General features: G+C 31.7%; 1 protein-coding gene across 4 annotated transcripts in view; it reads left to right on the plus strand.

Annotated features, from left to right (window-relative positions):
- Window positions 1-25,904, plus strand: part of mura (ring finger protein murashka) — a 65,011-nt gene that overhangs the window by 22,194 nt on the left and 16,913 nt on the right. The window lies entirely within an intron of this gene.

A 25,904-nucleotide genomic window follows, 5' to 3' on the forward strand; every position in this document is an offset into this window, starting at 1 on the left:
GGCCTCGGTACATATTGCAAGTGCGTAGAAGTGTACCTCGGGTATGACCAACGACAGCCGCGACTTGGCTACAATTGTTTTGTCCGAATCGATACACCCACTCCGGCTGCGGTGGGCACTTTCGTATGCCACACGAAATGCACACGGCGAACGGAAATGACGGATCTTTGTGTGATATCATCGCGTATATCTTTCTCTCTCTCTCTTTCTCTCTCTATACTTTGTCGAGGGGATCATGTTACCGGTAACCGGAGCTAAAAAAATTGCTATTTATCTATCTATTTTATCTCTTTTCTATTACACATTCCGCCCGCATTGTCTCTTCTTCCAGGAAAATTCAAGGTCTTGCTGCAACAGTGGGCTAATCTACATTTTATAAAAACTGAGTAAATAAACTCTAAAATTAAAGTGATGGAAAAAATACCAACGTCGCAAGGTAGACTATGTTGTGGAGCTCAAACTCTTGGAAAGTAAATGAGCTAGAGTTTATTTACTCCGTTTTTATAAAATATAAGTCAGTTAGCCCATTGTAGCAGCAAACCCTTCAATTGTTCTATCATCGTCGCGAACATTTCGGAGTTCTGCCGCCGTCGTCGTCGTCATCGTCGATCGTTGTATTACCGCCAATTCCGCGACACCCACGAGTGCCAAGGAGTTTTTTTCCTATCGACGACGTAGCTCCGCAACTGTTTTGCTCGCTTCGTCGTACTGCGCCGTCCAGGTCCGTACAAGCGTTCGGGATTCGTATTTTGCTCAACGCGAACGAGTCCTCGTCGACACTATGTACAAACGAACTCTCGTACGTACAATACGTACAATACATAGACGTTAACGTCGTCGACCGATGTCGAGACCCGCGCCTGTCTCTCGCGAGACGTAAACAGGGAGAAAATCGGAATGATTTCGAATTCTGTCGCGCAAACAGTCTGTTTACTCTCGCGATGACGAGGATACGACGGAAACTGCCGTATCCCCGACGACGGCGATCGAGTTAATCGCGATTTCTAATATCTCGGTATCTCGCAGAGGCCCCGTGCTCGTTGAGCTCTCCCCTTTTTCTTCCTCGTTAAGATTAATCGTGAGTCAGGCACGTTAGCCATTCGATTGATCTCATCGAGATTATACAGGGCGTCCTGAAATCGTCGATGTATACCTATAATATACGGTGTTATTTATTAGAGATTGTTGTTTGTCATCCACACCGTTTAAACGCTTTATGGCTTTTCCATACGCCTTATGCTTTTTTTCGTTGCTTATGTGACTGTTTTATTAATAAAGATACATTTTCATTTACTTGGTAATGTTCCTGAATATGTTGTGAGCGTTTAAGAGTTAATGGGTGCATTCAGAACACAATCGCTCACTGAGCGCTTATTGTTAGTAAGCGGTTGTGTCGTTCTGAACTGTGTTCGGAAAAGTTATCCGAGTGCCCCCATGTATCTTATCCTTGTTTATCATTGGGTGAACAACAAGGATAAAACGAAAGCACTCGGGTAACGTTTCCGAACGCACGCAATGCGACCGCGCTTATTTAAAATAAAATCGCTGCAAAAGGTTAGCATAATTACAAAATTTTTCTAATTCGTATAGGGTATTAAATTAAATTAGTTAGATTAAAGTGTTATTATTAACGAAAAGATTATGAGAGGCTGCTGCCTTTGTAATTCTTGAGAAATTTCGACTTTTTGATTTCCTAATAACTGCAGATAAATCTCTTAAAATATTAATGCTAAAATAAAATCTATCTTAAATGAAACATTTCAGTGTTTGTCTTCGTTTAAAGATCGACGAATGGTTTCTACCGATTTTAAATAATTCCGAGACCACATTTGTGCATTTATGTATTCATTAATATCTAATGCTTTGCAGTGTTAAACATTCATCTTCCATCATTACTGGACGATTATTATAAATTTTAATCTATGGTAAAATACACTAACTCTGCGCTCGAGATGTTCAAATATATCGCTTGAAAAGGGATCACAATCGAAAGAGCACGATTTTCCATTCGATGAACACGGCTTATTCCTCGTACATTACATTTTCGGTCATTATCGCACACCTGGCTTTATAAATAGAATAGATATAATTACGTCGTCTGTATATTTGAATGGAACGAATTCGTGTGCTTCGATTAGAGGAGATTAATCTTGAAGCGGAGAATACGTTTCTGTAGACGTACAACTTGCTATTCCGGATGTATCGTATTTCTTCTGCTTTTTTTTCGCGGCGTGTCTTTATTCAAATCGACGTTGCAAAACGCTGTTTCATCGTCACTGGAATGAAATATTTACTTGTCTTGCGACACAGCGAGTGTCATCGACGATCTTCGATGCTTCACCTTTCGTATTTTTTCTGATGCTCGAATCTTCGAGCTTCTTCGATCAAGTTTGTGAAGAAATTATTTCGCTTAGCATCCCTGCACGAAAAAAAATGATTTTGTTGAAGTATCTAGAAAAATTTAGTTAGATACAGATTTGAAAATAATTGTGTTGGATCCATCTAAATAATTACGTAGCAATCTCAAACATAATGAGCAATGTTGCGAAAAGTTTTGACATTCTAACAACCAGTTTGAGCGTCATACATAATTATTTTGAACATCCAACGAAATTATTTTCAGGTCTATTGTATCTAATTAAATTTTTAGATACTTTAGCTGTTAGCAAAACTATCTTTTCTGTGTGCGAAACGCTTATGTGGAGTGTTCTAGAACTTGTAATGCAAGCGGCAAGGGAATGATCCTATATGAAAAAATAAGTCAAAAACGTAGAAACTTTTTTTTATACAAGGTTTTATTTTTCAGATAAATAATTTTGTATATTCATTGGGTACGCGTGCACTTTAACGTATGTATTTATGATTATAAACCCAATTATTACAAATATCAAGAAAATATATTAAAACAAGATCAAGAATTTAATTTTATTATCATAAAAATTGTTGAATTATTGCCCGTTTTATTGTATACATAAATGTGCCCTTTGTATTTTTGTATCAATTTTGTATCACATTTTCATGTAATTAAATTTTCAATAACAATTGAAGAATCCATCGATACGTGAATAACGTAAAATAAGTGAAGAAAGCCTTATTCGGCCTAAAGCGAATGCCTAATAATATTTTATGTGAATTTTTACAATTTCCAATTTATACAAATTACTCTTCGATTATCAGTCATTCTCGAAACTAAAACTGGAGTACACACAATATCACGAATTAAGTAACAAATAATTTAATAATACTCCAAAAATATCACGATGTTTACTTTCAATTGTTTGAATATTTTTGCGCGATATCATTTTGATATACAATAAATTTAACGTGATCGTATATTGAATATTTATGACGGATATTCAAAGCTTTCTTTGAAAAATAAAATTTCATTTAAAAAAGTTAAATTTATTTTTAATTATTTTTTGTGCAGAATCATCTGAATCGCCCATTTCTTGTACCACTAGTTTTAGGACATCCTGTATATCTTGCATAAAGATGTTAATAAAATTATTACTTTTCTATTTTAACAACTGCGTTGAATTACGTCTGGTTGTTTTGCAGCTTCGAGTGTCGTGAAAAATTCGATATTTTGCGCGCGAGAGAAAAATGTTGTGATATTTTTGAATAATATTTATACACGATTCATGAAAGAGAAAACACGACGATCGGCAATAAATGCTATAAACAAATACGAAGGTCAATGTAACGCAACACGTGTGCCTATTTTTCGTGATAATTAATTACGCAAAAGCATTTAATACAAACGCGTTTGATTTAAATGAGATTGTCGCGAAGTTTAGATACCACAATTATAAAATAAAACCTCTATTTTATAAGAGATAAAAATATTAGATTTAAATAATAATAAGTTAGAAACAAGACATATATGATAATCAGTTTACTACGAAACGGTTAAAGTTGTAAATATTGGAATGGAATACAATAATTCTCTATATATAATTTATTTTAAATACATTTACTTCTCAGATATACATATACAGGGTGTAACTGAAATAACGCCCACTAATCATACAGTGCTATTCCTAATAAAAAAACTGAGACGAAAAGTCCTCTATCATTTTGCAATTTTCGCAATATTTTTTTTTAGTTACTCAGTGAGCAAAATGTCTAAAATCGACGTATAAGACAGCTTTAAGATATCTTTAAGAATTCTTTAAGAAAAATCTTCAAAATATTTCACAAACACGGAAAGATATCTTAAAATTGTCTTATGCATCGATTTTATCTTTTTATTCGGCAATATTTAGAAATTAATATCTCGTTAACTATTGCGAAATGATAAAGAACTTTTTGACTTAGTTTTTTTATTAGGAATAGCACTGTATGATTAGTGGGCGTTATTTCAGTTACACTCTGTATAACTGCGCGCCGCAGTGAATGTACCTATTATTTTTGGATTTGTAACACGATCAAACTAAAATAATAATAATAATAATAATCTCGCAAATTAAATTAATAATATTTTATTAAAATACAAAGTAAGTTAATAATATTTTTCGTAATAAGAGTTCTTAAAATTGACAATCAGATTTAATTTATAAGATTATTATTATTAGTGCAGTTCGCTGCAAGTCTTAATGTAATAATATATTTAAAATAAATTACATATAGAATTATTATTCCAATATCTATAAGTTTAATCGCGTAATTGGCGCTTCTTCTTATATACTTAGATGATTTATTAGATTTAAATTCCTTTAAAGTAAACATGGGCGGCATATTTGCTTATTTATCCTTCGTGTTATTCATGATAACCGTAACGATCTATCAGAAAAATTTTAGATGTTTCAAACACTATGAAAAATATTATTCAACGTATATCTGACCCTTAGTGTAAAAAAGGAACGAAGATCGTCTTCGCGGCCTCATATTGGACATGTACATTCACGCAGTGCATACAGCTTGCCGTTCTTGGACGCTTTAATGTTCTTCGTTTATGCACGATAAATAAATAGAATAAGTGACTCGGTTATACGATCGACTCACCAACGTCGATTATACAAACATTCATCGTTTGCATTTATATTATCACGTACAATGTACGTGATAATGCAAATATCGCATAAGCGGAACTCCACGCCACTACTAGTTTAGAAAAAAATAGGTACAGCTGCAAAATAAATGCAAAATTAACTCTCCGCCGTTCCGTGAACGTATAGTTAAAGTCAGTCGGCATATTCTCCGACTCCCTTCAATTCTACATGCCAATTGGCACGTGTAATAAAACGTTTGTGCAAAAATACAACATGAGAAATGATTCAAACATTTATCATATTAATTTTTCACATGACGTGTTAAGTAAAATTTTCTGTTCTTTAATAATGGATACGTCTTACACTGAAATTACGATGTAATCGGTAAAATTATACACATTGCAATACACTACATAAAATGTAGTGTATATCATTTATAGTTTTAAAAGATCGGAAAAAAAAACGAATTTTTCTGCAATTTTTCCGCGAATTTTTTCCAAGGGTAGTAAAGTTCATTGGAAAAATTCACACGTGCAAAATTTGCCATATTTGTTTTTCGATTCTTTTCATAAAGGAAATAATTGTCTATAGGGTACAGCCGACAGCGGGGTAATTTGAATAAGTTAACAGATATTTTAAAATTGTATTAAAGTTCGAAGTTGCATAGTGTATTCGATCAAACGTATAAAACATGCAAAACATTTATTATTATTGCACCACCGAGCAAATTAAAACGAATCATAGCCTTTAAAATAAAAATAATTAAAAAATTTTTTTTAATTTATCCTTATTCGCAGTTTCAGGATGAATTAAGGAGCAGACTTTCAAAATGCATTTTGTCCAAAATTTATAATTTTAGAAAACGAAAAAGAAAGCCACGAGGAAATTACGTGCCTTACAGAAAATAACAATTTGCCAATCAATAAGATGTAAAATGTTAAACACAATTGCTAAACTATTTCTAATAATGTTAAACAAATGCGTTTTGTTTGTCTCTAATTAAAAGACATAATGTACTTCGAATGTCTAGACTTTTTTCAGCACATAAATTGATGATGAAAAAAGGCTTTCAGAACATCGTAAAGTAGCTTAAAATATGAATCTTAAACACTATGCCATCTCTAACTCAAAAAATGAAATTTTGGACAAAATGCATTTTGGAAGTCTGTTCTTCACAGTTAATGATTATATCTTTATAAACATATATTAATTTTTAATCGCCCAGATTAAACTCTTCTCACTCAGTATCTTCGCTTTCTTTTCTTTTCAACGCTCTATATATAATATACACTGAGAAAAAAATATCTTAATTTCAAAGAAATATTTTTTTGCTCGTATTCAAACAAATTATTACTTTGGATCAATGATTCTTTTACTATAAAATTTTTACTATAAAAATAGAGGGATAACATATCCATGAATTGCGTGCGTTAATATATATAGTATTAGAGTGAGCGCGATTACTCACAGATGATTATCTAAACGTAGTCTGTAATTGGTATTTAAAGCCTTATATCTCAAAAACTATTGCTAAAACGAAAATTTACAAACACCTTTTTTATCTATTTTTTCAAAAACTTGCTATAGTATTTTGAGTCATGAATTTAAGGACGCCTTGTATATAGATTGCACTATTGTTCTTGAATATATCTTTAATGTGTCTCATATTTGCTTTCCGCATGTCTATTTTCCAGTTTCCCTTTCTTCTCTGCTTTGTCAGAACTGCACGGTATGCTCTTTCGACCATCCATCCAAAGAAATATGATATCATCGCGATAAACTAGGTTTCTTTTTTCTTCTCTTCCTGAACATAACATCATCGCATTTATCCTAAACTACGATTGTGTGCTTTTGTTTCTGGCCAGTCTGTTTTTCGCTACGTCTCGACGCCAAAGCAACGTGTTTAAAGCTCTTTATATTCCGAATGAAAAAAATAGCTTTCTTCCCAACCCCTCTATGATACGAGGTTACGATATACTCCATAAATTTTTTTTCAATATAGTTCGCAGGTTGTGACAGAGCGGTGATGTTGAAGGCAACTTTGCCAATGTATCGCAATCTGTGTACCATACACGTTGGTTCTGTTGACGTCGAGAAGAGAAACGGTTCTCGAAAGTTTTCGTTTTGAACGAAGAAACAGATTACTTTTCCTTGAAACATGGCATATCTGTACGAGTCGCGCAAACTACAATACGTTACCGATATTATCTTTAACCGCGAGCATAAATCAATTTGAACAAAGAATGAAGTCCGTTTGAATTGAAACGTCACGATACGTCGACGATATTACTTCAATGTCGTTGATTATCTTTCGCCGATATCGAAGAGAGACGAGCTCGGATCTCTTTATTTTGAATAAAGAATGAATTTACTCCGACCTCTCTAAGACCCAAGATATTGCATATTTACCTACGAACGCGAACGGCTAAGCATTTCATTATGACGTGAGGAAGCAGCGATATGTTTTCTTCTCGTAAACAGCTCAAGGAAATAATGTCGAAAATTTATTTTGTGCACTTTAGTGCACAAAATACGCGATCATCAACAGCTTCGACATAACGGTAATATATGATAGTATGTATACAGAAAAAAATCTGGTTGCATAAATTAGAAATTTGATAAATTCAATCAGAAAGATATATATTAGATGCTTATAGATAAATCTATCAAACATTATGATCGAAATAACCAAAAATTCAATCACCAGAATTCTGATTGATATGGTTAGAATCCATTTATTTGTATTTGTTGGTATAATGAGAAATTTTTCTCAGTGTTTCTTAAAAACGTTGTTGGTTGCCGTTTTCCTGGAAATTATGCGTTTAACGACAAATTAACGACGCGAAGCAACGAAGCGATTGCCAAACGTTATGCGCAAGAAATTAAGGGCAGACGAGATCCGTGCCACCACCCTGGAACGCGCAAGCTGCTCGAGAATATTGTTCAGCAGACACGACATGTGTTCATGAAGGTCTTATAGCGACGAGAGAGCAGGTGGTGACTGGGGGAAGACAGGTATTCCTTGGGGTTTTTCAGGAAGCCGCCTTTTTCTATCGCCGAGCCAGGTACCGTGATGTTTTCTATAATGCTGCCCCGCCAGACGGATAGATTTCGAACGTAAGAATCTTTACAGCGAGTATACACAATACTAAATCCAAACTACGCGCGACCTTCCTGTGAATCCCTTTTGAGAATTTTATTCTATACACTTTCTGTTCTGGATAACTTCGAGAGAGATCCTGGGAAAAAAAAAGGAAAATTAAACGCGAGACACGAGATTTTCATTACCGTTAAGAAAGGTGTTTTTGCGATTCCCATGTTTATTCGGTTTCTACGTAACGTGACGTTGTCGCTTCTCGACTTATCTCCTTCGATGTGACGTTATTTACGATGATAATGACGCATTACGAAAGTCATGAATCAGTCTACAACGATAAGAGAAAGCACGCGTTTTCCCTTGAGGTAAGCAAAAAGTATCGAACAAAGCCTGAGTCTTCGTCAAGTTATCGCTATTTAGATTATTATAAATACTAAATGCAAATATAATTACATTGAAATAAATTCTAGAAACACTCAAAAAAGTGATCTTGCAGTTACAGCGAAAATTATCTAAGTACAAAAAATAGCTAAAATAGATAAATTTCTAGCAAGTACTACAATATTGAATATGTATTGCATCTAATCATATAGGTGACAGAGATAGAATTTAGATTTGTGCTATAAATTCTATGCGTATGATACATAATTTTCTATCAGATACAAAAAATAGCTATAGTTCTAGCTGGAGCAGCAAAATATTTTTTTGCGTGAAACTAATTATCTATAATAATTATTAATCTCAGAAATACCTACGTACTATTTGTTTTTTATATTTATTACGAGCTTTTAGTCTCACTTTTATGCTTCATATTTCTTATTTTAAACAAAATGTCCAAAAATAGTCATTATTTGATTGAGCAGAAAATATTGGTCCGATCTGTTTCATCTTGAAACAAGATTTGTATATCGGAAAGCAGAAACGCGAAATATAAACGGACATACTTAATCTTATTTTCTCCATACGATTAGTTTTCCATGATTGTCATTTTTCTTTTGTAGATTGAGAGAATACGCATTGAAATTTGTTTTCTCTTTGTTGTCTTCAATATTGATCGCGTCAATCGCAATCGGTCGATCGAGAAAGCGTGTGCGCATGGTGTTTGCAGTCGCGGATGAGCAATGCGCAATTTACCACCTTGCAATAGCCTCGCAACAATCGCGGAATGCGCGTCGCAATTGTTGAGCACTTTCGCTCTCACGAGCGCATCGCCGCGCCGATCGGCTGCGGAAACCGCTGCTGACGTATTGCAGCAAAACTGGGAAACTCGACTGCGATCTGACTACGGTGTAAAAAATCGTGAAAGTCAGAATCAGCTCGTTTATCGGGAATACAAAATGTCTCGTATTGAAAAACGTCCAATCAAATCGTACGTGACAATTCTCACGAAGAGGTCTAGTCGCACTCTTTCACTTATATGGCGTCCCGAAATTCGAGGATAATATCATTGCAGCGTGAAACTTCGTGAAAGATTAAGTAATAAAAGTGTAAGTTATTTTTTTCCGTGAAGCAGTATTTTTTTTTAATATAAACGTTTAAAGTTTGACTAATCATAAACGTTAAATTTTAATCGTTTATACTTAAAAAAAACTACTTTAAGGAAAAAAAATGGCTTACACTTTTATTACTTAATTTTTTACGAAGTTTCATGCTACAATAATATTACCTTCGAATTTCGGGACACCCTGTATATGATTGATATAAATATCGTTTGGAAAATATCGTTATAATCTACGAATACTTGATACGATTGAAAAATATAATATTATATTTAATATAAAAAAATATTATATACCTACAAAGAGAGAGAAGGAGAGAGGAGAAGAAAAAAACAGTGTCTCTAGATAAGATCGAAATAAATTCTAGATATCAGAAAATGAAAAAGAAAAATATAAGATAATTTTTGTTATTTTTTTGCTGCAGAATCTAATCATTCTTTTTAATTTTTCAATTTATATTCAAGATCTTTGTGTTTTTTTACGAAACGAAACCATTATCTCTTCATTTTGACGTAAGAAATAAAAACAAAAAGGAGAAATTCGCTTTTCAAGCAATTCTTAATCCTTATTTGTTTTAGAATCTTCTATGAATATGTAGTGGAAAGTCGCCAATATTGACATATAGATCTCCTAAAGGGACCCCCCCCCTATTTCTCAAAAATTATAACTATATTGCAATTTTATTAATACTGATCTAAACGTGATCTGTTTAGATATTAAAGAATTAAATAAGAACTCATACTTCATATATTTGTCATTTGTTCCTATACAAAATCAACTAAAAACGAATTCTACAAGTGCAGCGTAAACCAGCACACCTGTCTATAAAATAGATCATAAGCTAGCTTAATCTTTATATGTCAAATAGTCCTATCGGAGCTGAAGGCAATCGTGTGTTTATAGAAAACCTTCGAAAAAAGAAACTGCGCGTTACATATTTGCGTCTTACAGAACAGCATAAAGCATGCGTATAAATAAAAAAATATTTTATATCTAAATAAAAAGATTGTAGAAAATTTTATATACATTCACTTGTATCATATTTTGTACAGATGATTCCTATGAAAAAAAAGATTAAGAAAGAAAAAGATATAGAAATATATGACATTACTGTCTACTGTATTAGTTTTGAGGCCTACTTTGTCAGACACTCATTTTTGCTTATCTAAGTGCTTATCTTATTAATCTAAAATTTAATTATTAAAAATTGCAAGCAGTATTATAAATCTGTTATATTTTTGGATGGAAGACACTTTCTACTTTATGTTTCTAAAGTTTTATTTTCATCTTTTGTTTCATATAATATTGTCCAAAAATAAAGTTATCGATATTGGTAACCTTTCTTTAATATGTTTCATACACGCTTTCCTTCCACGTAATAATAGATATATATGTGACATTAGAGGAGAGTTAGCCAAAATCGTACTTCTTAAGATATTTTGTATTATAAGTATTATATTTCTTATTTGATATTAAGTTATATTACTTATTTGCATAATTAATATTGAAAATTGTAGCTTTATGATTTAAGACGCCTGTTGTATGTTTAATTTTCCGCTTAAAATAAATTAACTTTTTATGAATCTTTTTATAATTTATAATATAGTATAAAAAGTAAATAAAATTTAAGATTTGACCTTTCAAATAGTACCTACCAATTTATAAAAATATTTCTTTTTAAAATAATAAATTTACGAATGAGAATAATAAAAATATGTTTGAAAAGGTTAATATATGTTAATAATAAATATATAAAAAAATGTTTTACATATAATATTAATGCAATTAATGATACGAATTTTGAAAACTAATAGTCAACATATTCATTATCATGCATTTAACTTGTCATATATGGGTTAGACATATTTAATTTGTTATTTTATAAATACATAAATAATTATATAATTATAAAATATGATAAATGACATTAATTAGATACAACTTAGCTAGCACAATTTGGGGGGGGGGGGGAATAGAAATTTTTTTAAAAAACCGATTGGGGATTTATTGAGGATTTAACATTTATAATAATCGTATCGTATACATAAAATGTGTTATACATATATGTTCTATAATAAATATACTTACAAAAACACAATACAGAACAGAATCTATTGTTAGATTGCTATTGGCTACTCAGTTGGTAAAAAATTATATCTATTAAACCTGATTTTTTAAATTATACTACACACGAACTAAGATATAATAATATGGGATTTTTTGTTTATACAGAGTATCCTAAAAATTCAATGACTTAAAATACTCTAACAAAAGATTCTCGGAAAATTAAATAAAAAAGTTATTTGTATATTTTTATTTTAAGCAGTAATTTTTGAGATGATAAGGTTAAATACTTAAGACCAATTACAGATTATGTTAAACGCCTGTCCATGAGTTGCTCGTGCAATAATATTAGTGACTGTTGGTGCTCACTTCAGCGCGCTCACTAAACTTACAGGTGACCATGTAATCGTAGTCTGTAATTAGCCATATTTGAACCGTTTTATCTCAGAAGATATTGCTTAAAATAAAAATTTACAAATAATTTTTGTATTTAATTTTTCGAAACTTTCTTGTTGTATTATTTTGAGTCGCAAATTTTGGGACGCCCTGTATATTTTATTGCTCATTTATTTTATCATTCACGTCATTCAGTAATGAGAAAAACAATTGAGTAGTCGGTACACGTTAGGCTGTCCTCTACACCTTACATAGTAAAAAAAAATTGTGTATTTATGTACAATCCACTCACGTTCTTGTTAATAGTTTGTGTTGAATTTTTTAACATATTCGAATATTATTTTAACATAATGTGATTGTGTTATATAAAGATTTTGTGTTAAATTTATTCAACATTTCCTTAGTGTCAAAATGACGCAATTTATAAATAAGTGAACAAATAACGTAAATATAAAGTGTTTTAAAACATAAACTCTCAGATAAATGAATAAAATGTGGGTTAATTTAACATATCATAAATGTTAATTTTACTGAAAAAAATATGCTTCCACGGTTTGTTCACAAACTGTGTCGATATTATCTTTTTGGTATTTATTCTTTTACATAATATTTGTGTAATCTTTTAATGTATTCATCTTGTGTTAAATTAACCCATGAAGCATAGGGTATAGAGCGTGGAGCAGAGCATAGGGCCTCTAATAATGTTTCAACAATGGATTTTTTTTCTGGAATTAGGTTGTTAGCTAAATGTCCATCCAATCCTCACCCTGGAAAATTCATACATATATACAAAAATCAGCAGATTTTTTAACATTAGACGTAATGTTCCTCTTAAAGCAAAGAAGCAAATTTCGTAATTGCAATGTAAATACGTGTAATTAATTTCTTCGAAACGTAATATCAAACGTAATTTGCAGTATCGCTCGAGACAAGTTGAAGATGTCCGAACGTACTTGTATACTGCACGTTCGCGACTTGCTCTTTGGTCTCTCTTTCTCCTCTGAGATTCCTTTTTAATTTCAAAAAGCTAGTTACCTATCTGCCTCTTTCTGGAGACGTCCGGGAGAATTTTTTCCCGAAGGAAGTTATCGTACGTCCAAGAGACTAAGAAAAGTAGCTTATTTCCTCTGATATCCGTATCTAATATGCGCAGTTGTACAATTATACAATCTCACGACGTGCCAAATCGAAAATAAATGTATAGCTATCTTTTTTGCCATACATTGTTGCCGATGTAATGCATGTCTCGTTATTTTCGAAGGTTTCTTTGAGATTGAAATTTTCTGGATAAGAATTGAACGGGAAAACGTTCGGTGTGCAATGTGTTGTGTTGTGTGTGTGTGGAATTAAATTTATATTTAATCTATACTACATTTATCCCATTCCTCTTGAGAGACATAATTCTCTCGTTGATATCAAGAAAACGTTTGATCAATGCCTTGACGTTTTGTAGCTCTTCAGTTTAAACTACAAACAAAAGGATTATCTCCTCTCCCCCTCAAATTAAGAATTAGCATTAGTGTGACAGGCAAAGTTACGATTTTAACGCAATTAACATATACGTAGATCGTGTGTCAATCAAACGACGCGTGAAACTCGGGTACGCGTATAATTAAAGAATTTTCGCGATAAGAGCGCGCGTATTTTCGCGAAAAGGAGGAAGGAGGTCGGTGAAGCCATCGAAGCCACGCGCGAATTTCTTAGTCAGCGGCCATGACGGAGAAGCCGCAACCTTTTCGAATGGAGACGCCAACGTGCGAGTCGGTTCGCTCAAGTAATTGCGCCATTGCCTTGGCGCAAGACCCAAGCGTCGTACTCCGATAAATCGAGGCGGCAACCTGACTCTTGAGGCTCATGCGGGACTGGTTCACGTTTACTTCGCAGGGGCCCAGTTTTTCACGACCGCGAGTCGCGTATCGCCGATCACAACCGGAACGTCCTGTTCGGTTACGCGCAATCGCTGCGCCATACTATCAATATCGCTGTTTATTAATAAAATATACGGCCACGTGACATAGGCTGCGTATATTCGCAGGTGTGTAACCGATTCAACGTTGCTTAACCGATCCAGCAAAAGGTTCCTGCAGACTGAGTGTCTTTTCCGCGAAATACTTGGAATTTGAAATTTAATATTGAACATTTCCCTATCCTCTGTTTACCGTTTTAAAGTTTAATTGAAACTCGATACATTTAGCCAGTGATGCGCAACCTTTCTTAAACCGAGGACCATTTTCAGATATAGGCAAAATTTTGCGGGCACGCGCTACATGCATATGCACACACCGATAAACAGATTTTATTTAATTTATATAATTTACTAAATTATTTTATAATTTATTGTATGTATTGTTATATATCTACATATATGAAAACTTTTCATCATAATATCAATAAGGAAATTATAAATATATCTGTATACGTATATGTACATATGTGTATATACATATACATATATTTATTGGGGGGGGGTATTAAGATTAATATCTTTTTTAGTTACTTGTAATATTTTTTTATCTGTTTATTTATTCAAGTTATTTATTTTTATGATTGTTTTTTTACACGACTGTACACTTCTATCTATTCTATCTATTAGAATGATTAACTTTGAATTTTATCTCATTAATGAGGAAATAAAACATCAAGATAATTGATAAAAATAAAATGTTTTACAAACATGTCATTTATTTATGAAATATAAGCTACATTTTCAAACATAAGTTCTTAAAGATTTTGTGTGAAATGCATCTCAAATACACTTTAAATTTGCCTAATATATATCAATTATATTTTCGCAAAATTAGTTTGCGGGTCGTGGGTTGCGCATCACTGCATTTAGCTATTGATGCTTCCGTATACTGAAGCAGTATGTCTTTCTTATAATTAGAAAAGTCTGTTATATTTGTAACTGCAGATGAAAACGTTTTTGAAAGATGTGAGGATTAAATCGATATTTCTAAAAAGGCTTAAAATAATTAACGTAATAAACAGTTTTCTAATTGGCATAATGTGCAACAGTTCATGATTAAGTTTCGTAATGCGATATATAAGCGATAAAAAAAAATGACTTTCGCATCAAGCGGATATTCTCATGGATTTGCGTAATAATAGGCATATGATATATTCTACAGTATTTTGTTTCATTCTTTCATTCGTTCATAATTAATGTGAAGAATTAAATCAAGAGCACTGTTACACGCAGGATCACTGTGGGTAATTGTGACAAAACACACAAAATTGAACTTAAATATTTTGTAACTTTTTAATTAACTTGAAAAGTTTTTTGAAAATTTTTCAAATTATTAATTTTTTGAAATTATATATATAAATCTTAAATATATGTAAATTAATCAGATAATATATGTATAATCAATTTTAATAAAATATGAAAAAAATTGTTAACCTACTTTGTCATAATTATCCTATATGTAGCCAATTGTGGCAGTGTGAAGAGTAATTGTGATAGAATATTTAACTAGATTATACATTGTAATTAGTGTTCTATTAAAGAATGATGAAATAAATATTTTAAACTTTACATTAAAAAATATTAATTTTCTTTAAAATATTATTATTTGTTTGTCGAATGCTGTTACATGAAAATAGAATTATCTGTATTTTTTGAAATTATTCGGAAATAAAAAAATCATATCGAAATGAATCAAAACATATTTTAAAGCTAAAATTAAGCATAAAAACTAGCTGAGTGTTACAATGTTCTGAAAACCAGCTTAAAATCATCGTTTTTTTACCATCGTTTTTTCGATACCATTTTTCTCAATATTGTAGTAATTAACGGATTCGTGTTTAGCACGCAAAGATATGTCGGAAATGACTATTCACATTCGTATTGCATAAAATGATATTCCATAGTGTAATTATTGGATTCAATAATAATTAAAGGTTATCATAGCCTTTATATTTTAGAAAAAAATAAAACAATATATATCCGATTAAAATGTAAAGTTTAAATAATGTTTATATTTAAATTTTTTATGTATCTAGATTATTATTATATTATTTTTATTATCAGAAAATAAGTTTTTTTTCAATGTCATATTTACCTTTAATAGTAAATTTACTACAGGATTTGTGATTTTCATTTAACATTCAAAGAAGGGATATTGATACAATTTCTGTTGAATTATTATTAATTAAACACTTATAATTTCTAAATGTGACAAGAAATTTAATTAACAGTGAAATTATTATAAAAAAATGAACTTTAAAGTGAAGAATAAGCATGTAAACTTCCATGATCTAAATTTGACAGCTTCGTCTTTAAACAAAAATTTTATACATTTATAGTTATTACAAATCTATGAAAATTTATTTTTTATATAAAGTAATATAATTACTTTTTATATGTTTAATAAAGATGGACCTAAAAATAACCCGAAAATTTGTTTTTCATTCAAATATATTACAATGTTATAGTCACCCACTGTCACAATTACCCATAACGATCCTACAAAGAAAGAAAAGTCTAAATGATTTCCTTTTGGATTACTATATTAATTAGAAAATTTATATCATAAATATTTTATTCATAACATGTTACTGATAACATTAGCCTATTTAAAAAGGAAACTTCATAAAAATACATTGTTCAATTTTTAATAGATGCTAAATTTATTTGCAATTACAATGTTGCTATTGCAACATTCTTCACTCTTTTTTTTTAATTATTATATTTAATATAAGTATATAATTGTGCTGGTTGTGCGATATCACGACGAGAATATTGAAGATAACAGCTGTGAAAGTTAACAAGTACACGAACTGGCACAGTTCTCTTTTTGCAATATATATTTTGTATGGCACGGAAGGTGGTTATAATTTCCGAAAACTCGTTATACCGCAGGTAGAAAATGCATTCGCTAGAGGACTACGTCCTTGTCGAACGAATCTTGAATATTTTAATATCTATATACGTTCTCATATTTTCCGATCCGTAATCTTGACTGCATTAAACACAATATTATCTTAATATAACATTTACTGATTTCTATTACTGAAAATATTGATAAATTAGTTTATATTATAATTATTAATATATTAGTTTATAATAATTACGTAAGATAGTCATAAAATATTTAAACGGGATTCCTGTGTAACGCACGCAAAATGAATATGTTATTCTAGCTTGATCTTTAGCTTGACTAATTTTGCGAAATATAAAATTAACTGAACATTTTTTATTTTTTATTTTTTGTCTGTTTTTAATAAATCAAATTTTATAATGATTTAATCTTCTTTAATGTATTTAATATGCATTGCTTTGGTAAATTAAAAGAATTTATTGCGTTGGAATAATATAATATTTATATAGCTAATAAACAATGCTACATGACTCACGTTACTATATTCAAGTATCGATAAAAGTCGGGTAAGGAAGCAGCGTCACTGTTGTGAAAGAATTGTTCAAGCGAGAGCAAATACTATTTTCGCTTAAAGTAATATTTCATCTCAATAGTTTTTATTGATTTTTTCCAATAATATTTTATTTGAAGGAAAACAAAATTTATGAAAGAGCAAGCGAGAGAAAGTATGGCTTGGAATTTTTGAAATATAATTGTAATGTAGGATAGGTATAGTTGTTGGCTAAAAGGATTAATTATTTTGTCAGCGATATATATATAACAACATAAACACTCTTCGGTTTGGCACTCTTCTGTTTGGAAATCGTCGTGCATATTCTCGCACCGCCTTTAAAGCATTACCGTTGCAGAAACCGTATACAAAAACCATATCAGCATATTCACTATTAGAATACGTACGCGGCATATTGCAAAAGACAAAATTCATCTACTGTTAAAGGCTTTCAAAGAGCGACTGACAAATTCATAACAGAAAGTGGAAAATGTAATCAAATATGTCGGTGCTAGATATGGCAAGAAATGTAAACATTTTTTTTCGATTTCTCTGAAACGGAGCAAAAACGAGCATATGTCTATAGGACTTTTTTTCTTAGTTTTTTACTCCTCTACACGCTCCCGAAGTTTTGCCATTTAATTTGGAAACACCCTGTATATATATATAAAATTGTTTAATTAAAGACAGAAAGTTCAATGAGTTTGACAGAAAGTAGAAAAACTAATGCGATGAGGAAAACGTGAAATCAGTAGTTGAATCACTATCCTTCAGAGAGAGGAGGGTCGGTATTTCTCTCCTTTTTCCTCTCTCCTCTCTCTCTCTCTCTCTCTCTCCCATTTTCTATCTCCTTTCCTCTCGCGCTCTCTGAGGTGCCAGCCAGTTTCGTGATACGAAGCGGTTTGGATCGATAGAGAGTGAGCTCCTTCGAGCCCTCTCGGCCTGGCGATTCCTGGAGGATTCGGAGAAAGCCGAAATGCTCTTGAAGAAGGCCCCAGCAACCAGGCCTCGATTTCCGACCCGGGGACCAATGACCTTTGCTCTTGTCTGGAGGGTTCGAGGACTCGAGTGGACGATGAAAGTCTGAGATCGCAAGTCGAGTCGAGGCAAGGAGACGCCAGCTGTGTGCCGGAAAATCGAAAAACGCAGCTGCTCGAGAACGAGCCGCCGCTATTTCGAAGGAGTCGATGGATTTCAAGCCGATAGAATGTTATACACGGCCGCTACACTCGAATCCGTACTGAAATAGTTCGAAATAGTGCGCGCGCACACACGGTCTGTGTATACAGAACTGTGGGCACACAATGAAATATGAGAACCAACATACGAATAACAAAGAATATCTATATGGTAGAGAGTTATGTGACACCGATTGAAGTCATTTAGATTTTTATCTTCATTGAAGAAAATTTAACATTTTCTTATTCTCGAGATCTAGATTGACGTATCGCTGAAATATGAAAGATAAAAAAAATTATAAGTTTTGAATAAGATATTATCATGGTTACTTGAAACTACATTCAAGGAAAATGACTAATTCCTACAAATTTACTACGGTCTCGCATTCGTCAGCGGTTTCTTTCTCTGTCAAACACTCTCGTTGCTGTACATTTTGACTGTATATTTTTGAAGCGAAGTTGAGTGGTTTTCCCTTTTCAAAATGCTCTTTAGAGCCATTTTGTAGAATATTTTACGCAAAGAGCGTTTCGTATTTAACATAAAGCGAAGAATCGTTAAATCTTTGGCTGGTCTGGTTCGTCGCATATGGTACGCCTCGTTTTATCGAATCCAGGCTGCTGCATAAAATGCGTTATCTCCACCCTTACGATAAAATTCGAGTTGCAAACGTTAACACATTGTTTGTCCAGTGAGTTTTTTTACGTTTTATCGCGTACGCCATGGTAGAATTTTTATCATCATAAGCATATAATGATAAAATATTGTGTAACGTGATTAAATAAAATATCCTCGTAGGTATTGCGTTGAATAGCGTACTTTTTAATTTGTTTTTACGTAAGGTTTGTTTTTTATAGCTGAACTAGTGTGCACTTTTGGAACTTAAAGTGAAATAGGTGTATGTTTGATATTCGGCTTTAAGTAAAAAATAAGTTCTAGTGCAGTCTAGTGCAAAAATAAAAAACAGATCTTTGTTATCTATTTGTCATTCAAAATTTTATACTATGTAGCATTTATTTTTTTACAAGTTTCGAAAAATTTTGTAACATTGGTCATCATTGACCACCAATGCCATTTTAAAAATCAGTGGCCAGTCACCACTAAAATCTAACTAAAGTCTAAACGCTAATCTGAAGCGTATACGCATGTAAACTCATGCCAGCTTTCCTTTGGCTTTGCTTCGTCTCGGTTTTTGCTTTTGTCGCTTCCTGGCTCCCTATCTCTCGAGGGAATAGAGAAAGAGAGAATCATGCACCACTGCCGCATCCCGCCACCGTCATCGTCGTTGTCGCTGCCATCACCGCTACTGCGAGAGCAGCAGTTTAAAGGTAAACGGGTTTCTCTCTGCTCGCGCAGACACACACCGTACCACATCACCAGGAGGCTAGGCCCCGCTCTCAGTTCTCTTGCTGGCCCCGCTGTATATACATACAGTACGCAGCGTGCGCCCGGCACGAATCTCCACGCATATTGAGGCAACGGTGCCTGTCTGCCTGCTTGCCCGGTTGTCTGGTTTGCAGTGCTCGATGCATATCGCGCATGTTGTTTCAAAATTTCATGATCCTGATAAAAGGAATTAGAGAATATCGGTGCGGGAATAGTAATAAACGTTACAATGAGAAAGCAAGGAAGGGAAGAGAGAGCCTCAACTTCAAGCTCGAAGCGTATTGTTATTTTTGGCCGAGTCGATGTTTTCATCGATCGAGCTACAAATTTCTTTTTTATATATTTTTAATTTTCGAAACCATTGTTCGGTTAAAAATATCTGCTCAAAAGAGTATTGCGAGCTGCGCATGCGAGTTTAAGGATGTATTGCATCCATTTTTACAAATATGTTAATATTTATATTTTAAATAAACTATATATAAACTATATATATGAAAGTTGTGTTTATAACGTTCTATTTCATTTTGAACCACATTTTTATAATTTATTTATATTGGTTGTTATTAATAAGAATGATTTTATTCGAGACTGATCTACAGTTTATTTATTGTTTGCACTGACTTAACAACATTTACATAATATTATTTATAGTTATCTGCAAAAAACGGATAATTTATTATTTTTTGTTGTTGTAAAGATAATTTATAGAATATACGCACGCAACTTAATAACGCCAGAATATTTTACCAGCTTTATTAAAGGTAAATTTATACAAGTATAAATATTTTACTATGTTGTTTGATTTATTTAAAAGTATTGGTTTTTAGTTTTGTCCAGCTGGATTTGCGTTTTAGGGTGCCTCTACATAATTCGCAAATCGCAAAACATAGTTCGCAAATGCTGACACAGAATGACGATCACCGCACGCAAGATACATACAGATGAAAACCAACCGCACAATGAAAAAAACAAATACAAATTTTCATTCTGCGTTTACGTTTGCGAACTACGTTTTGCGATTTGTGAATTATGTAGAGGCACCGTTTATATCACTGTGCGCCGTCGAATTTTTTTGTATTATATTTTAAAATTTAAATCTTATAGAATAATCCGCAATTTTTAAAAAATATGTATAATACGTCCTTAAGAATATTGTAAATAAGCGAATTTGCTCGACAATAAACGTACCGATGAATGTTATCGCATGGAAATGGAAACAATGGATTATATTGGCTTTTATATTATAGAAGATACATTACGAAAGATGTATTGCGCAGATTGATAATTCGTTCTTCTTCACGAAATCCAATAACCTAACTTTCTCCAACAATCTTCTTAATAATTTCTTTGTCACATGAGGAACGTATCATATTAATACTCTTCGGAGTAGTGACAAGTTTTTGTTCATAACGACGACACGGCGTCGTGAACATTCGTCATGCATCGAAGGGAATCGATTTCGTGCAGAGATAGAAACAGCGATTTGAACACCTCAAAATGCGTGAGAGTGTGCTTTCCAGTTAATATTATAGTCGGTTCTTGCGAACAATCTCTCGGGATATTATTTTTGTTTCTGATTTCATTCTTCAACGATTTGAGCAACTTATTTTCACCGCTGAGTTTCTCGCATATACAATTTTCGAATATTTTTAGTAGTTTCTTTTTTAATATCCGTAATGTAAAGGAGTAATTGCGTTGCACAATTCCATACTATACTCCGCGTTTACATTGTACCTTCATCGAGAAATAGTTCTTCGAACACAATCAGTCCCGACACAACGCGGAGACGATATTAAAAATATGTAATAATAGAATAAATGAAAAAATTCGTGGTCTTTTATCTATATATGTACATATATATCGCCATTGTTTCGCGATTTCTCTCACACACGTATCGTATTTTGTTCAAAGATAATTAAATATCAAATTCTTCATCTCTTTTCCTCCATCGACAGTCGACTTGCTTTATCACATTATCAACGCCGAACGAACTATAGTACGAAAAGGCTCGCGTAAAAATACACGACAAACTTACGGTTATCATCGGACAGACATTTTTCTCTCGATCATGGGTCCGTACGAAAGCGGAGAGAAGGCCCGCGAGTCCGAGCCCGAAAGCAACGGGGCCTGGATATTCCGGTTCACTTAATCGGTTCCTCGGACCTGCCGAGGATCATGGGGCAGCTTGACGCGACGATGCCGCGATGGTTCTCGGACCCAAAAAGACCCACAAAAAGCGGCGGCGAAATGAGAAAGGATCCTGAAAGGGATCTTCACCTCGTCAAATAACGTAAACAGAACACCGTATACAATACTCCAATATTCGTTTAAATTATCAAGGGATAATATTGTTTTAGCTGAGCGTGTCTATATATGCTGTTCTCCCATAATGTAATCGTGGGACAGAGTCCTCAAAATCATTATAAAATTCATATGAAATCTCTATGTATAATTCGATAATTACATATACAATCACAAGAAATCATTATATAATATAATATTAAATAAAATCATATATTTTATCAAATAACTTCATATATTTTTACGTAAAAATGAAAATAAGAAAAATAATCTCCAATAGAGCCCTGATCTTGACAAATGTTATCTAGGACATGATCCTGAACAACATTCAAGAGATTTAGTCGGTCAGACAACTTGCGTAATGCCGACTGTACTGTAACTTTCGAGCCTTATAATTCGAAAAATAATTAATGAAAAAATATTTTATTATATAATGTTTTGAAAAGCTCTCGAGGTAAGCTACAAGAAAATGTAATGAAAAATAGGAAGTTTTATTTTTAAAAAATCGACGTGATCTTGATCTGGCCTTGGGCGCCATCCAAGGTCAAATCAATGATACCTTCTTATGTCCTCCTCCGAACCATACAACTTTTGTTTGAAACATTTTTCCGTATCTACTATAGTTTCCGAGAAATCTTAATGTATTATTTAAAATGGGACATCCTGTATATATTATATACTATATAATACACTGAATTATATCACACATGTTTATTGTACACAAAATATACATGTTTATGTCATAACGGTATTTATGATTTTTTAATAATTTACAAGAAGATAAAATTAACATGATTTTAATTAACAATAAGAAGTAATAAAACTTTTTGAAACATTTTTTCTTAAAAACTTAAAATTTCATTCTTTTTTTAAAAATTAGAACTATATGATTTTATACGATCATACGATTTCTTTACTCTTTCTTCATGTGAAAGTATTAACAAAAGATTAAACATTAAGAAAGTATTTTTTTTAATTTACAAAATATTTAATTTTAATCTCAAAAATTTTGACACGAAATATGAAATCTATCGTAAAATATTTACTTTTAATTATCCTACCATATTACTTTTACATTACATAATAAGACAAAATAATTTGAGTTAAGAAAACATATAGAGAAAGAATTCTATTTTTAGTCGAAGCGAATCTGCTTAATAATATTTATATGTAGAGTTACAAATACATGTTTTACTTCCTGTGCGCCGGTTTACTTTGTAGAACTTAAAAACGCAATGATAAACTGAAACTGACATTATACTGGAAATAACATCACAAATATTAATAATCAATTTAATAATGACACTAATAGACATTTTAAAAAAGAATTTATTGTAAAAAATATTTAACCATGGTTCGAATCTGGAACTCGATTTTCTGTAGGACGAAAGAATTAATGAGATAATTCAATTTACAATATGCAATTACATATTTTTTTTTTAGAAAAGCAACTGTATTGTATTTTCTTTACATTACTTGATTCATCTTATTATTCTGTGCATGAAAGTATTAAGATATAGTTACAAAAAAAGTGAATAGTTTACGAGATTAGATTTAGATTTCATATCAAAATATGCCAGAATATATAAAATATCTTATGTGTGAACTTAATTATTAACTTTGATAACTCTAATACTTTTATATGCAAAATAATTATAAGAACTATGTTTAAAAAAATCATATAATTTCATTGAGAAAAATGACAGTGACAATGATCTCTTACATGACTGATCGAAAATCGACCTTTTTTTGAAATTTATTTTATCATTATTTGTTCTCCTTTTCAAACCATACAATTTTTATCTTAAACATTGTTTTTGTAAATCTAGCTGTTTTTATGTTATTTGTGTGGACATTAAAATGAGACATCCTGTATACTTATCGTGTTTAGAAGTGGTATAAACATAAAATGATTCTACATGAAAGAATAAGTCAAAAATATAGAATAAACCTTTTTTTATATGAGGCTTTTTGTTCTTTCACGATTATTCAAAAATATTTTTTAATAATCGTTGGATACGCATGCACTTAACATTAACACGCATTCGTGCTTATGAACATTACAAATATATCAAAACATTGTAAATATTAAAAGGAAAATTTTAGGAATGTATATAATAAGATAAGATGTATTTACTTTTTAAGAATTTTATTTTATTATCTTGAAAATATATATTGTTGGAAATGCACACATATATATCTCATGAATATTATAGCGCATATGATATATACATACATATTTATAGCATATTCATTTATTCTGATTATTATTTAAATATTTTCGATATATAATATATATATTAGTAGATTTTTTTATAAATATGATTAAAATAGCAGTTATCATTACATTGTATATATTATAAGAAATTATTATTATATATTAAAATTCAATAACATTTGGAAAATTAAAATATTCTTTAAACATTTGTATAATAGACACTTACATCATTTGAGAAATTAAATAATAATTATATAAGATAACAAGAAGATATACCTATATATATATATGTAGAATATAATATTATGTAATTTATTTCTGAAGAATATTATATATATAACAAATTTTAATTAAAAGTCGAATTTGCCGTAATCAGATATTATGGATTATATATAGAGAAATTTATTTTGATTATCTGCATAGTGTTGATAAACCTCTGTTCTAAATTATATTATTTAATTATTATGGATATCTCTCGAATATTGTGCAAGAAAATGCAATTTTTGCCAAATCTTTATTTAAATCTTATACTATTACAGTATATTCTCGCAATTTATATGTACAAAAGAATTGTGAAAGATTGCTGTAATATTTCGTACACTCTGTACACTATAAAATTACTATGCGAGTAAAGTTCTAGATACCAAAGTAGCGCATAAGTCTTCCATTTTGGACCTACTAACCATATCCCATACAAGAATATTAAGCGTTTATTGGACTAAATCGAAATAGCGGTCGAAATAGCCAATAGGAAGATTGTCGACATTTCGGTTCAAATCAAAGGAATGCGCTATTTTGATATCTAGAGCTTTATGTGCGAGGGGTGTATATTATATGCAATATAATAAAACATATGTGTGCTACACTATAATAAGACGTTACAAAAAAAGCGAATAGGTGAAATAGGTCATTGTACGGTTATATATCGACGATTCTCATTATTTATTCAAACCTGCTATGACACACTGATTTTTCGGGCGACGAAATCGACCGCAATATATGAGTATGCTGAGGATTAATGTGGAGGAAAAACGATGTCAGCTTGATAATACGCTGTACGTATTATCAAAACGTAGGATGTAACATCGCTGTCAATTACAATTCTTAAATTACCGGACTTTAATACGCTTTGCGTCATTTCATTTTGTATTCACGTTCTTGAAGTATTTACTTCGTACTTGCGGAAATTATGAGAATCAATTATGCATATGGTATTTGAATCGAATGTATATTTTCAGCTAGGCAACTCGTTTATCCTCCCTTCTATTTCGATGCAGTCGCTCTTCTCACTCACATCATTACGTTAATCCTAAAGTGCATCCTTGTGTATGTGTGCGTATATGTTTTTTTCCACTACACATAATTGTCTCTATCGCTGCACGAGCTGTCTCTATTCCTCTCGCTTA

The sequence above is a fragment of the Mycetomoellerius zeteki genome, unplaced genomic scaffold (genome assembly GCF_001594055.1).
Source record: "Mycetomoellerius zeteki isolate Tzet28-1 unplaced genomic scaffold, Tzet1.0 scaffold35, whole genome shotgun sequence".
In the NCBI taxonomy this organism is placed as follows: Eukaryota; Metazoa; Arthropoda; class Insecta; order Hymenoptera; family Formicidae; genus Mycetomoellerius; species Mycetomoellerius zeteki.